This window comes from Crinia signifera, chromosome 5, assembly GCF_055691185.1.
Source record: "Crinia signifera chromosome 5, ASM5569118v1, whole genome shotgun sequence".
Lineage (NCBI taxonomy): Eukaryota > Metazoa > Chordata > Amphibia > Anura > Myobatrachidae > Crinia > Crinia signifera.
The window spans coordinates 283,184,101-283,198,598 of NC_139221.1; the positions used below are offsets into that span (position 1 = coordinate 283,184,101).

Below are 14,498 nucleotides of genomic sequence, written 5' to 3' on the forward strand. Positions count from 1 at the left end.
TTGCAGCAGGGTACGGCAACCCTACCTGTGTCTGCTTCAGGGAGACAGGGTTAGGGGTTCGGTAGCACGTGCGTCTCATGCACAAAGGGTGGCGTGGGCGCAAGTGTGTCTCATGCACAATAAAATACGCATTTGCCAGTGCTCCATGTTAAATACTAGCAAATGCCTCCTTTTAAAAACTCCACTATCCACGTTAGCACGAAGCATGGCAAGTGCAGCGATCCCCGCGAGGGGACGTATTACACGTCCTCCCGACCTGTTCATACCCCCACTATCCACATTGGCGTGGAGTTGATTTTATAAAGTGAAGCCCAGTGCATTGCGAGCGGATGCGTAAAACGAGCCAGAAGCGTGGCGAGCCCCACGAGGGGACACGGAATACACGTCAAGTAGCTCACTGCACTCGCCACGCTTTGGGCTCATTGGCTGTGTGTTAGCCACACTTTATAACATTAACTCCATGCCAACGGGGATAATGGGGGTATGAACAGGTCAGGAGGATGCGTACCATGTCCCCTCGCCACGCTTCAGGCTGGCGTGGATAGTGGGCGTGTTTCAGGAACACATTCACACCTGTCATGTCATCCATCTTAAACAGTAATGATGGCACGTGTTAACTGCGCTAACTACATAAGCTCCGGCTAGCCGCGGACGTACTGACTACGCTGATTACACGCTAACTGATTATGCTAACTACATAAGCTCCGGCTAGCCGCAAATGAACTGACTACGCTGACTACACGCTAACTGCATAACGCTTACTGACTACGCTAACTACATACCGGTAAGCTCCGGCTAGCCGCAAATGAACTGACTACGCTAGCTGCAGGAACACAACGCTGATACCGACAGGGACGCTGACTACGATAACTGCGCTGGCCGCGGGAACACTACACTGATTCTGAGAGGGACGCTGACTACGCTTGCCACAGGAACACTATGCTAACTACGTAATGGGCAGCGTCATAATACACAAGTACCGTACATTCTTATTGGTTACCCATAGAAACATATCATGTGAAATAGAACTCCCAACTCAGTAAATTTCCCCCATAAATTCTAACCAAGATTCCTACAGTATGTCAGTGACCGAGTGTTGGCAATAAAAACAATAAAACACCATTTGGGGGCAATTCACCCATTCATTCAATCAATCAGAGGGTTATGTTTGGGCAACCAAGTAAGACCTACAGCTATTTGACATAATATTAGAATTAATCAAAACCAATATCAGGAGTTACACATAAGGCCATGACTCACTACTTATTTTTCTAGATCAGGGGTAGCCAACTCCAGTCCTCGAGAGCTACCAACAGTGCGCGTTTTCCAGGTCTCCTCACAGAATCACAAGTGAAGAAATTATCTCCACCTGTGGATCACTTATAATGTGTCAGTGAGTAATGAATGCACCTGTGCCAAAGCTAGGTGATCCAGAAAATGTGAACTGTTGGTAGCTCTCGAGGACTGGAGTTGGCTACCCCTGTTCTAGATCTTTCTGCTGCAATTTACACTGTTGACCACACTCTTCTCATACATACACTGCACTCCCTAGGTCTTAATAAAACAGCCCTTTACTGGTTCTCATCTTACCTATCTGATCGCTCTTTCAGTGTTCCCTTCACTGACTCTACTTCCTCTTCACTACCTGTCAGTCGGAGTTCCGCAAGGCTCAGTCTTAGGTCCTCTGCTTTTCTCAATCTATATCTCATCTCTTGGCAAACTAATCAGCTCTTTCGGATTTCAGTATCACTTGTATGCAGATGATACTTAAATCTATCTATCATCCCCAGAGTTGTCACCAGTGGTCTTGGGTCAAGTCTCTGAATGCCTCTTTGCCATAACATCTTGGATGTCTGGATGTATGGAATCCGGATGGCTAATAAACAATGTATATTTTGACATTAAATAGGTCAACATCATATGGTCAACACAGGGCCGGCGCCACCACTAGGCAGCTTTAGGCATTTGCCTGGGGAGCCGGCTACTGGAGGGTGGCAATTGGGAGCAGGGCCCCCCTGGATGGAGGTGAGCGGCTCCCTCTCTCCCCCCCTGAACATTTGCCTTCTTTATCACCCAGCAGTAGCAGAGCAAGGCACCAGGCCCGAAGCAAGGGGATGCGGTAAACCAATTTGGTGTCCAAGTGTAAAAGTGTCAACATTGACACCACAAAAAAGATGAAAATCTCATGTCGACCATTTAGTGTCTACATTTTGCGGGTGTCAACCATTTTACAGTTTTGAGCTTGTGCATGTTGACACCCCTTCAGCCCACTCATCCCCCTTTTTCAGCTCCCCATGCTTTCATGCACCTGAGTGGGGTGAGATAGGAGTGCTGAGGGAGAAAAAGAGAGGGACTGAGATCAGAAAGGCAAAGCAGGGTTTGGAGGAGCACAGAGGAGAAAAGCTGTGCAATTCTGATATTACTGGGATTGCATAGTGGTAGGCATGGCTACAATGACGTAATTCAGCGCAAAATGCATCATCACTCACCAGGGACCAGATGTATCAAGCTTCAGAAAGTGATACAACGGAGAGAGTGATAAACAACAAGCCAATCAGCTGCTACCTGCCATTTTTCAAACCCTGTTAGGAGCTGATTGGCTGGCTGTTTATCACTCTATTTAATCATTCTCTGAAGCTTGATACAGCTGGTCCCATGTGAGCTTAGATTAAGTTCACGTCACCTGGCTTCGGGAGCCTTTTTGACATTCTGGGAGTATAGGTAATTATACCCCTAGATTACAGTTGAATTAACTAGAATGGAATGGTCTATAAAACAATGAAAAATATCTGTGTGTATTTGATACTCATACATTATAATACCCTTGGATACCATTTGCGTTTATTTTGCTTTATGAGATTGTGTACATTCCCTAGACAGTGGGTTTTGGCAGGACATTCAAGGTAAGGACCTTCTAGATAGATATGCCTCCACTAATACCCATTATCTGCAAGGTGAGGGTTCATGATTCTCAGGGACGTGCAGTCAGGGGAGGCAGAGCCTCCCCTGTCATTAATGATTAATATAATAATACAAGTCAAAGAAAATACTTATGACACATATTATGTGTCATAAGTATATGCTTTGTATTATTATAATCATTTTTACTCTTTCTTTTTTTAATTAGCTAAGGAGGCATCAAGAGCGATGCCTCCCGCTGTCTATATTAAAGCAGCAGACACAGGGGCGGGCAGTGGGCAGGGCTGAGCTCCGGGCTGTAAAAGCCCATTAAAAAAAGCTGTAGATACGGCACCTGTGGCAGTGCCTCAGTGACAGGGACGTGCTTTCTGCCTATATGAAAGCACACCCCTGTCACTGAGGCAGAAGTGATTGGGCACATTGGTGCTGTCACAGTGACAAGGGCGTGCTTTCATATAGGCAGAAAGCACGTCCCTGACCGTCACCGTGGCACTGCTATTGGTGATGTGCCCGCCGTGTATTGCACAGTGCCATTATTAGAGGTGAGCGGCTCGTTCGCTCGTGACCCTGCACACTGGAGTGGGGACTGTCTGTCCGAGGCTGTACAATACAGAAATAAACAAAATTATCAGTCCCAAGGCGCAGTCACTCTTCTTCTGCCGGTCCGAAAGGAGGGGTCACCACTCAACCCCGTGTCGGTACAATTGGTAGAGAAAGGGACCAGGGGCGATGAAGAGGTGTCAACACATCCGAATATGAAAAAAGATGGTAATAATAGGTTAGGGACAACCTAAATGCTTTAGAGATGTATAGTCACAACATTCGGGAGAGGGGTCTTCAAATGTGTACCCGTACTCACGCTCTAAAATTGAGAATAGTGCTCATAAAGGTTTCTTTAAGCAATTCTAAGGGATTTCACCACAGGTGGATTTTCAATATTGGATGCGTACCGTACTCACAAGTGGATAATGCTGGTACAGGCGCATCAAGGTTTCTTTTTTTAGAAGGGAACCCGGTTTCTTAGATATAGTAGATATCCATAGGTTACTCCATACATAAAGATGAGACAAAAAAGTCCTCATTCAGGAAATGTGTACAATTTTTATTGACAAAGACAATGGCTGGGAAATACCAGATGGAAAACAACACGGTACCTGGTGACTGGGGTATTGGCCTTATACCCCAATCATAACCGCATGTAGGTGGTGAATTCCCAGGATAGAATACAGCAAGGCTCCTCTCCTGCCAACGCGTTTCAACAGGATAACCTGTCTTTTTCAAGGCTTGGAGAGGAGTCACACCAAGCCGAAATTTATACCCCTGCACATATTGGGACCACCCCGGAAGTAAGGGGAAACCGGAAATCAACGGACGTTATCTAAAACGTTATTAACCTGCTTCCCAAACTCATTTAATAGATATTAGATATATCCTGCAGGCCCTCTGGTTTGATTGCCAGAACCTTGTGCAGAAACGAGGGTCCCAAATGGTAGATTTAAAGCCCGTCAGCCGCGTGGAACGCACGCGCTTCGGGCAGTGAAACGCATGACACCTTCCGGCGTCTACGTCACTTCCGGGTTAGCGGAAGTGTCACAGCGCATCATCCAGCGGCCTAATGTTGCCGGGGAGCGTGCAGACGCTGTGTCTATACACAGGTCTATTCATTCTAATGGGCATGGAACGCACGGCCATTTTGGTAGAATTACCTAAGTGATCTCAATGCCGTGAAACGCACGGCCATATTAATAGACCTGCGAACAGTACTGTAGAAGGCTAAAGTGCATGGGTGCCCATTTACAATAAATTTAAGCTGAGTCATAATCCATCTTATTTTCATATGAGCCCCTTGTTATTGCTCACTTAGGTTGACATCTCCCTGCGATATTAGATGTTTTAAACTGGTATTTTATAATCTTTACCTGACGCCATCTTTTAATGCATACTTTGCTTGTTTTATTAATGTTTGTTTATTTTTGTACAGAAGGATCCGCGTCGCCTAGGTTACGGAGGCGTGATTACAGCGCTTGGGACTCTGGGAGTGCCGGACCCGGAAGCCCTGCGTGGAACGCACGCCGGGGAGCGTGGAGCGCACGCCGGGACCTGTGGCGATGTGGATCCACCTTCACGTGTCATTATGTATATAAGGTGAGCACTTTGTATCTTACATTTGTATTGCTGCCTGACGAAGGGCGAATAAAGCCCGAAAGCTTGCATTCACTCAGTGTTCTGAGTTTGATTTACCTGCCGTTGTATTAATCCGCATGTGCTGGTCCCTGGAGGTGATGTATGCTTATTGACCTGTTGCACTGCGGTAGTTGCCTGGATGTTTGGATTGTGCCTGTCTCTCTGGATACAATATATATGTAAGATTGATATGTGGATTTGATCCACGGTCTTACTGTGACGGACTGCACTCCCCTTTTTAATATACTTGGCAGAGACGTTTTTTCTCGTTGTTTTTATCATAGGAAGCGCTGCTGCAGCCAGTGTACTTATATTCTTAGAGGTACACTAACAGCGCTCCCTCAGCAAAGTTGGTGCATTATTAAAACTGACAATATGGATTATGACTCAGGTTTTGATTGGACCCAAGTCCCACAATTTGAAACTTTAAGCCTGTCAGAAAGTGAGATAGAAGCTACTCTTTTTTCTGAGAAATTTGCAGACTCTGTTGGTGTATTAACCCCTGATGATGTCTATGCACAATTACTGCGGTTTAAGAACAAGGAAACTGATTTTCTTATGCATGGAATCACTTTGTCTGACTATGTGAGGGACAAAAAAATACCTAGGGGTTTTCGAGTATCCAATGCCCCAACTATTGGCAGACACAACGGCGAATTTTGCCGCAGGTGGATTGCGGTGCTTAACAAGTGCTCTCTGGATCTTATGACTCTTGTCGTAGAAGAATCTGCACGCGAGCTTAAACTAGTTCGTGAGAAAATCAAGGTTTATGAAACTAATAATAAACCTATCCTGCTACAAGATAAAAGTGTGGACTGGTGGAGTAAATTGAACACACAGGTGATGGCATATAAACAAGAATTGGTTGCTTTTAAAAGGAGAAAGCTAGAGACGGTAAACCGTGATTACACTGAACATCAGGTGTATAAATGGTTGACAGGAAAAGCCGACACAGGTTACCGCAAACGTTTCCAAAGATCAAGGAAACCACGCTATAATGATGGCAACAATTCTAGTGAGGCTCCTTCATCTGGTGAAGACTCCTATAGGTCCACCTCTGGTGTTAGACCCCCTTTAGGGGTAACTACCAGACGAGGCAGGGGACGACCGCCATCTTCTTCAAAAAAATCCGGAGAGGAGGCCAGAGGCACCGCAGAGCCAAAGAAGGGCAAAGGACAGAAAAACAAATAAATCAAGTATTTAATTTATCCAGTCGAATCCTCACAGATACGGAAACATGTGTTTTGAACAAAGGCCTCAGTTTCGTTCCTACTAATCCATTTAACAGCCTGAATTGGAAAATCGATCTACAATATCTGGGTCGCCAACTCAGGTTGAGAGAATTCTTTGGAACAAAAAATGTCCCTATCTCTTCAAAAACACAGCCTGAACCATCTTTACCCAAACCCATTGTTTTCCGTAACAAATCGACATTTGATCCCATTTCCCATAACGCAGCACTTGCTGGCTATATGAAAGCATTGGACGCACAGGTGGTGGATTCACAGCAAAGATCTGCAAAGCAAAGAAATAATCTGACACAGGCGGAGTGGAAAGCCCTTAAGGATCTGCATGGCTACAAAGATATAGTCATCAGATCAGCGGACAAGGGGGGTGGGGTGGTGCTGCAGGACATTGAGCAATATTGTCTTGAAATTCAGAATCAATTATCGGATGGTAATGTATATTTGAAATTAAAGCAGGATCCTACAGATGGATATAAAAGTGAGGTGTTTGCTATAATAGATCATGCTGTTTTAGACAATGTCATTTCACGTGAAACTGGTGATTTCTTGAAAATACAACAACCAAGAGTTCCCATCCTGTACACGCTGCCAAAAATACACAAAAGGCTGGACAACCCCCCTGGTCGCCCTATTATATCGGCCAGGGGGTCGTTGTTCAGCAACATTGCTGAATACTTGGATGCTTTCTTGCAGCCGTGTGTGCAGGATGGGAACACTTATTTACGTGATACTACTGATCTGTTGGTGCAACTGAGCGAGCTGGGTGATGTCCCTGGTGGCACGTGGATGTGCACCATGGACATCACCAGCTTGTATACTAACATTCCTCACGTTGATGGTATCACTGCTGTTAAAAAATTGTTAACGGGCAATCCATTGTATTCTGGTCCAAATCTTGAATTTTTTCTTTCCCTCCTACGGTTAGTGTTAACTAGAAATTATTTCTATTTTTGTAATGCATATTATTTGCAGGTAAGCGGGTGTGCCATGGGATCTCCTGTGGCCCCCGCTTACGCTAACACATATATGGTTGATATTGAATATGATTTTTTCTTCAACCGTGAAGTGAGGGATAAGGTGTTTTTCTATAAAAGATATATAGATGACGTCCTACTCTTTTGGAGAGGACGTCTTGAAGAATTTGAAACCTTAATGACAGACATCAATCGTTTTGATTGCCCTATCAAATTTACGTACCATTCCAGTCTCGAAGAAATTAATTATCTTGACGTTAAAATTAGTATTGTAGATTCTAAAATTGTGACAACCCTATTTTCGAAGAGTACTGATAGAAACATGTTGCTCAGAGCCGACAGTTACCACCCACCAGCAACGATTCGTGGACTTCCGTACTCTCAATACCTTAGGGCCAAACGCATCACCAGTGATACTGAGATGCTTGAGGGTACACTTGTTAAAATGACTGACAAATTCAAAGAGAGAGGATATTCTGATACTATCTTGAGTACCGCTCTCTTAAAGTTGATAAAATATCTAGAGATGATGCCTTGACGCAGTCTAACAAAACTACCCCTGATAAACCAGGTGAACGAATACACTGGGTACAGAGTTACTCTACTGCCCAAAAAGAGATAAATGAGTGGAGCAAAAAATTGTGGCCCATTGTAAGAGATGATAAAGATCTTAAATGCTTTAAATATTCTAACATTATGCCATGCTATAAGAAAGGCAAAAGTATCCGAGACTGGCTAGTCCACACTGACGTTAGCGAATTAATGAATAATGACATCAGAATACGCACTAGAGAACCAGGGTGTTATAAGTGCACGGGGTGCACTACGTGCCAACATATGGTGGCCTCTAAATTTTTTTATCATCCTCATTCTGGTAAGAAATACACTATTCGCTATGCTTTAACCTGTTCTAGTTCTTTTGTTGTGTATATGGTCAAATGCCCGTGCGGGCTTTGCTATATTGGCAAAACCAATCGCTCCTTCAAGGAGCGAATGGCGATGCACCGGACTTCTATCAGGGCGGCGTTAGCTGGAAAGCCGTCCGATCAGCCTCTCGCAAGACATTTTGCAGAGCAAAAGCATAATTTGTCTAATTTTAAACACACTATTATTGATCATGTGCCGGAAAATAAAAGAAGAGGTGACAGACACAAAGCATTATTGCAATGTGAATCCAAATGGATTTTTGTTTTAGATACTGTTAAACCGAAAGGCCTTAACGATCATTTGAATCTAAATGTGTTCATCAATTAGAATGATCTCTTTCATATGAGCCCCTTGTTATTGCTCACTTAGGTTGACATCTCCCTGCGATATTAGATGTTTTAAACTGGTATTTTATAATCTTTACCTGACGCCATCTTTTAATGCATACTTTGCTTGTTTTATTAATGTTTGTTTATTTTTGTACAGAAGGATCCGCGTCGCCTAGGTTACAGAGGCGTGATTACAGCGCTTGGGACTCTGGGAGTGCCGGACCCGGAAGCCCTGCGTGGAACGCACGCCGGGGAGCGTGGAGCGCACGCCGGGACCTGTGGCGATGTGGATCCACCTTCACGTGTCATTATGTATATAAGGTGAGCACTTTGTATCTTACATTTGTATTGCTGCCTGACGAAGGGCGAATAAAGCCCGAAAGCTTGCATTCACTCAGTGTTCTGAGTTTGATTTACCTGCCGTTGTATTAATCCGCATGTGCTGGTCCCTGGAGGTGATGTATGCTTATTGACCTGTTGCACTGCGGTAGTTGCCTGGATGTTTGGATTGTGCCTGTCTCTCTGGATACAATATATATATATATATATATATATATATATATATATATATATATATATATATGTGTTTGTATATATATATATATATATATATATATTTTTTTTTTTTTTTTTATTATTATTTATATACATTTGGTCTATCTATAATACTGACACGGCATATACTGGGTCACCTAAGCGTCCATCTTCGTGCTTTGCTCCACCCCTCTGGAAACCCCCTTCTGAAAATCCTGCGTTTGCCACTGGAATTCATCCCCATTGCGATGTTTGGGGGCGTGCCTATGTGCACTTGCCGAACCGTTTGCTGTGGAGGCCTTGGCGGACAACGACGGGAATGGGAACGAACGCCCAGCATTTTATGGGCATTTCCATTGGTACGCAGATGTCGGCGTCCCCATGGGTCACTGACTTCTATACGAGAAGGCCGGAGAAATCATTCCACGATCGGTGACCATGGAATGATTTCTCTTGCAGCTGATGCATGCGAGGGGATGCGTTTTCGCTACACATCCCCTCGCATGTTACCGAGGAGAATCGGACAGGCGGCAGGTGGCGTCTCAGGAGCTCGGTAAGCTGCGATGTTCACAGCTTACCGAGTCAACCTGAATCGGGCCCAAAGTAATTACATGGCTGCCGCACCACAGGTTGTAAACTTTAGGTAGAAGAAAACATGTATTATATTGTGTTAAATGACACAAATTATTATTATTATATGTGCTTTATAGCATGATAGTGTTTTTTACTGACATTTCACATTAACAAGAAGTTCAGTTGTTATCAGATATCGGGTTATATATTAACTAAAAGGAACCAGGTTACCTCAGATGACTTCTGTGAGTGTCGTATAGCAGAAGCAGCTTAGATAAATCCCTTTCCATGTGTATACGGGAGGGGCAGCTGCAATTCAGAGCACTTAAATATGGCTCATTCCCAAGGAGGCTCTTGTCTGCTTCTTATTCAAAGGTCGGCACCACTTTCGTATTGCCTCAATGTTATTGAGCTGAGGTTTTATCAAACCACTGCCTATAGAGTACGCAGATACTTCACTTCTTCTATCGCCAAGCAACACTTTTTGGGTTAGCTGTCAGGGACGTAACTAGAACTTCATGGGCCACATAGCAAAATACTGAAAGGTGCCCCCCCACCCAGGGACATCGTTGGGGACAGAGAGGGAGCGACAGTGATGGGAGAGAGGGAAAGAGCGGCAGTGATGGCGAGAGAGGGAAGTAGGATCTATTGGCAGAGTGTATATAAGTACGTGCAGTGTGGTTGTTAGACCTCACACTTAGAAGATATAACCAGTTTGAAGGGTTTATTCAAGTGGCAGGCTTGTAGGTTACAACAGTACTTCATGAGTTAACTTCAAGCAGTAATACAACTTGTACATTTGGTAACGACAGTCTCTGGTTGTTACTTAGCTGTAGCGTTTTGGCGCGTGCAGGGTAAATGACAGTCTGCTGGTTTACGCTGCGGTATCTCTCCCAGTCTCGCTGCTGCCAATGATGACTGATCTCCCTGTGCAAAAGGTCACGCTGGTAACGGGTTTACAGCGGGGACTTGCTCCTATGCGCTCCGGTGCACGTGGAGCTACAAACAGCATGGACGGAGTCACACACGATCTGAGGCACACTCTAACGCGGGGACTTCCTCACAGGAAAGAGTAACGCTGCCAGCAGGGTCAGGGGTCTCTGCCCTGCTATTCGCTTAAGCGACCTGTCACTCAGGGTGACGCTTAACTACGTTGGCTGCAAGGGGGAAAAGGAAGACTGTAAGTCTTACACTAAGCAGTGTATGCGGAGACAGGCGCTGAGCGCTGCAATCTAACACTCCCCCTCGCTTAAGGCTGTCTTCGGCTACATAAAAGAACTCAATACAATGCTTTGTCCTTTTGTAATACCTGTAACCGAAAATATGGTTAGAGAGAAAAAGACATTCAGAACATCAAAAACTTCAAATCAACATTTTTGAACTTAGACAAGTCCACAGTCCTTCACGAACTTAGTAAGCAAGTTTCCCGACAGTCCTTTAGTAAGCATGTCAGCGACATTCTGTTCACTTGCAATGTATTCAACATCGATGGACTTGTTCTCCACTAGTTCTCTGATGAAGTGATGTCTTATCGCGATGTGCTTTGACCTTCCATGGTGCTTGGTAGTACAGGAAAGATCTATTGCTCCCCTGTTATCACATGCGATACTGATAGTCTCTTCTTCATAAAGTAGACCTAACTCACACAAAGTCTCTTTGATCCAGAGTGCTTCTTTTGATGTCTCTGTAAGAGCCATGTATTCGGCCTCGGTTGTTGAGAGAGCAACGGTCGGTTGTTTTCTACTCGCCCAACTAACTGCTGCTCCGGCCAGTGTGAACAGGTAACCGGTGTGGGAACGACGATCATCTTCATCTGCTCCCCAGTCGGCATCGCAGAAGACTTTCAAATTTGAATTGCTTGTCTTGGCGAATTTTAATTTCAAGGAACTTGTACCTTTTAGGTATCTCAGAATCCTCTTCACTGCGATCCAGTGTTGTCTTCCAGGATTTATTGCAAATTGGCTCACCCGACTGACTGCATGAGTGATGTCTGGACGAGTTCCAATGCTTGCATACATAAGACTTCCAACCACGTTCTTGTAAGGAACATCTTGCATTTCCTCTATTTCTTCTTGTGTGGTTGGTGACATACTTTTTGTAATCTTGATGCTTTTGTCAATTGGTGTATTCACTGACTTGGAGTCTGCCATCCCATACTTCAAGATTGTTGCCTCGATGTACGTTTGTTGGTCGACTGTGACTGTTCCCTTTTGCAAGTTTTGAACAATCCTCATGCCCAACAGATGATTGGCTGGACCTAAGTCTTTCAACTTGAATCTCTGTTTCAGTTGATCTCTCACACTTGTGATGTGATCTTCGTGACCTGCTATAAGTATATCATCCACATAGACTGCTATGATGAACAACTTTTCTCCCAGAGTTTTGTGATAAAGGCAGTGGTCAGTCTCTGATCTAATAAAATTCATTTCAAGCAGTACTGTGTCCAATTTTATGTACCAGCAACGACCACTCTGCTTTAGGCCATATATGGATTTCTTCAGAAGACACACTTTCTCTGTCTGAAGTTCATTCTCATCATAATGATCTGGTGATTCCATATAGATCTCTTCAAGTAGTTCTCCATTTAGAAACGCTGAATCGAAGTCTAATTGGTATAGCAGTAAGTCTTGTAAAGTGGCGACTGCAATTACTAATCTGAGAGTGTTATACCTCGCAACAGGTGAGTATATCTCCCCATAGTCAATTCCTGATCTCTGTGTGTATCCCTTAGCAACAAGACGGGCTTTGTAACGGGCAACTTCTCCGTCTGAATTTAACTTCTTGCAGAAGACCCACTTGTTCTTGACTGTCTTGCGGTTGCTTGGCCTATTTACTATGGTCCAAGTATCGTTCTCTCTCAGTGCTGATAACTCTGTGTCAATTGCAGATTTCCATTTCGCCCAATCACTGCACGCTTTCGCTTCTTGAATACTCTGAGGTTCACTGAAAGCAATATTCGCATATTCTTCCTCATATCTTCTCGCTGGTATGCCCTTGTTTCTTCTCACAGAAGCTCTTTTAGTTGGTTCGCTTCCTCCTTCAGTATTTTCTGTTGCAGGTATGCTTTCTATTTCACATACCTCTACTAGTGCTTGCTTTTCTTGCTCTTTTGCTTTTGTGGGTGATGCTGTTTCTTGAAATATCACATCTCTTGATTTCAGGAGACGTCTGTTCTCTGCATCCCAGAGCCTGTACCCTTTGCTCTCCTCACAATAGCCTAGCAATATGCACTGTCTTGATTTTGGGTCAAGTTTCTTCCTTCTCTCCTTTGGTATATGTGCATAAGCTCTGCTCCCAAAGACACGGAGGTGACTGATGTCTGGCTTCTTCCCAGACCAGGCCTCTAAGGGGGTTTTTCCCTTCACGGCCACTGTAGGTGTTCTGTTTTTCAGGTATACTGCAGTAGATACAGCTTCTGCCCAAAAACTCTTCTCCAGGCCAGCATCGTTCACCATCGCTCGTGCTCTTTCAACGATTGTTCTGTTCGCCCTTTCACTTACGCCATTCTGTTCAGGCGTGTAGGCCATCGTCAGCTGATGCTTTATGCCATGCCTTTTTAGGAAGTCGGTTAGTACTTCATTTTCGTACTCTCCCCCATTGTCGGATCTCAGGACCTTTAGTTTTAGGCCCGTCTGAGTTTCCACTAGGTTCTTGTACTCCACAATTTTCTTGACCACCTCACTTTTCTTCTTTATGAAGTATACGTGTGTCATTCTTGTGGCGTCATCGATGAGAGTCATGAAGTATTTGTAACCACTGGTTGACTCCTCTTCCATTGGTCCGCACACATCTGTGTGTACCAGAGCTAGTTGTGTTTCCGCTCTGCCTGCTGACTTGGGAAATGGGTTGCGGGTCTGCTTGCCTTTTATGCAACTCTCGCACACAGGTCTTCCGGTGTCTTTCACTGTGATTCCTGTTGCCATCCCATCAGCTAATTTCTGGACATTATCATATCCTAAGTGTCCCAAACGTCTGTGCCAGAGCTCCATGGACTCATTTTCAGCAGAGGCTGCCAAAGCTACACATTCATCTGTGTTTAGGACGTATAGTTGGTTGCATCGGGTTGCTGAAGCAATTACAGTCCCTCTTTCATTATGCACCATGCACTTGCCCTTTGCAAACTGGACTCTGTAGCCTTTTGCCTCGAGTACGCTGATAGCGATGAGGTTACTTCCCAATTCTGGTACATACAGGACGTCTTGGATATCTGTGACTACTGTCTGTCCCTCAATTCTTAGTCTCACTGTGATTGTCCCAACACTTGAAGCAGTAAGGATCTTTTCACCAATCCCGGTAACTGTTGTGGGGTTACACTGTGTTAAAGAATTGAACCACTCCTTGTTGCAGCTGAAGTGTCTAGAGGCTCCCGAGTCCATGTACCAGAGATCCCTCCTTGGCTTGTCTGTTACATTCAGTGCTGACTCGTTCTTCTTATCATGCCGCTTGTGCATGTCACTAGTGTTCTTCAGCCTGCATTCTGAAGCCTTGTGCCCTACTTTGTGGCACACATAACATTTGAATGTGCATTTCTTGGGTTTCGCACCCTTTGCTACTAAGGCAGAACCTTCAGCTATGGCATCCTTGTGGATTCTCTCTTGGAACTGTAGTAGTTTGGCTCTCACAACTTCAGTTGTAAGCTTGGTCTCATTTGACTCTAGTGCGACAACCAGAAAGTCAAATTCCTCTGTCAAATTCTGTAGCATTACCATTGCTACTTCTTCCTCATCCACTTTTGCTCCTACACACGCCAATTGCTGAGCTATCGATAGTATTTTATCAATATAATCGTTCATGTCCTTGCATGCATTCAA

At 44.5% G+C, this 14,498-nt stretch overlaps 1 protein-coding gene and 1 long non-coding RNA gene across 3 annotated transcripts in view; one reads left to right on the forward strand and one right to left on the reverse strand.

The window, feature by feature from the left end:
* The window catches only part of LOC146081136 (ATP-binding cassette sub-family B member 5-like), a 96,482-nt gene that overhangs the window by 66,650 nt on the left and 15,334 nt on the right, over nt 1–14,498 (reverse strand). The window lies entirely within an intron of this gene.
* The window catches only part of LOC146081140 (uncharacterized), an 81,178-nt gene that overhangs the window by 7,891 nt on the left and 58,789 nt on the right, over nt 1–14,498 (forward strand). Inside the window, exons 2-3 of one of the 2 annotated variants that reach the window (XR_014475067.1) lie at nt 4,901–5,064; nt 8,738–8,901. The exons of the other annotated variant lie outside the window; for it this stretch is intronic. This is a non-coding gene — a long non-coding RNA (uncharacterized LOC146081140). The remainder of the gene's footprint in view (nt 1–4,900; nt 5,065–8,737; nt 8,902–14,498) is intronic. 2 annotated transcript variants of the gene reach the window in all.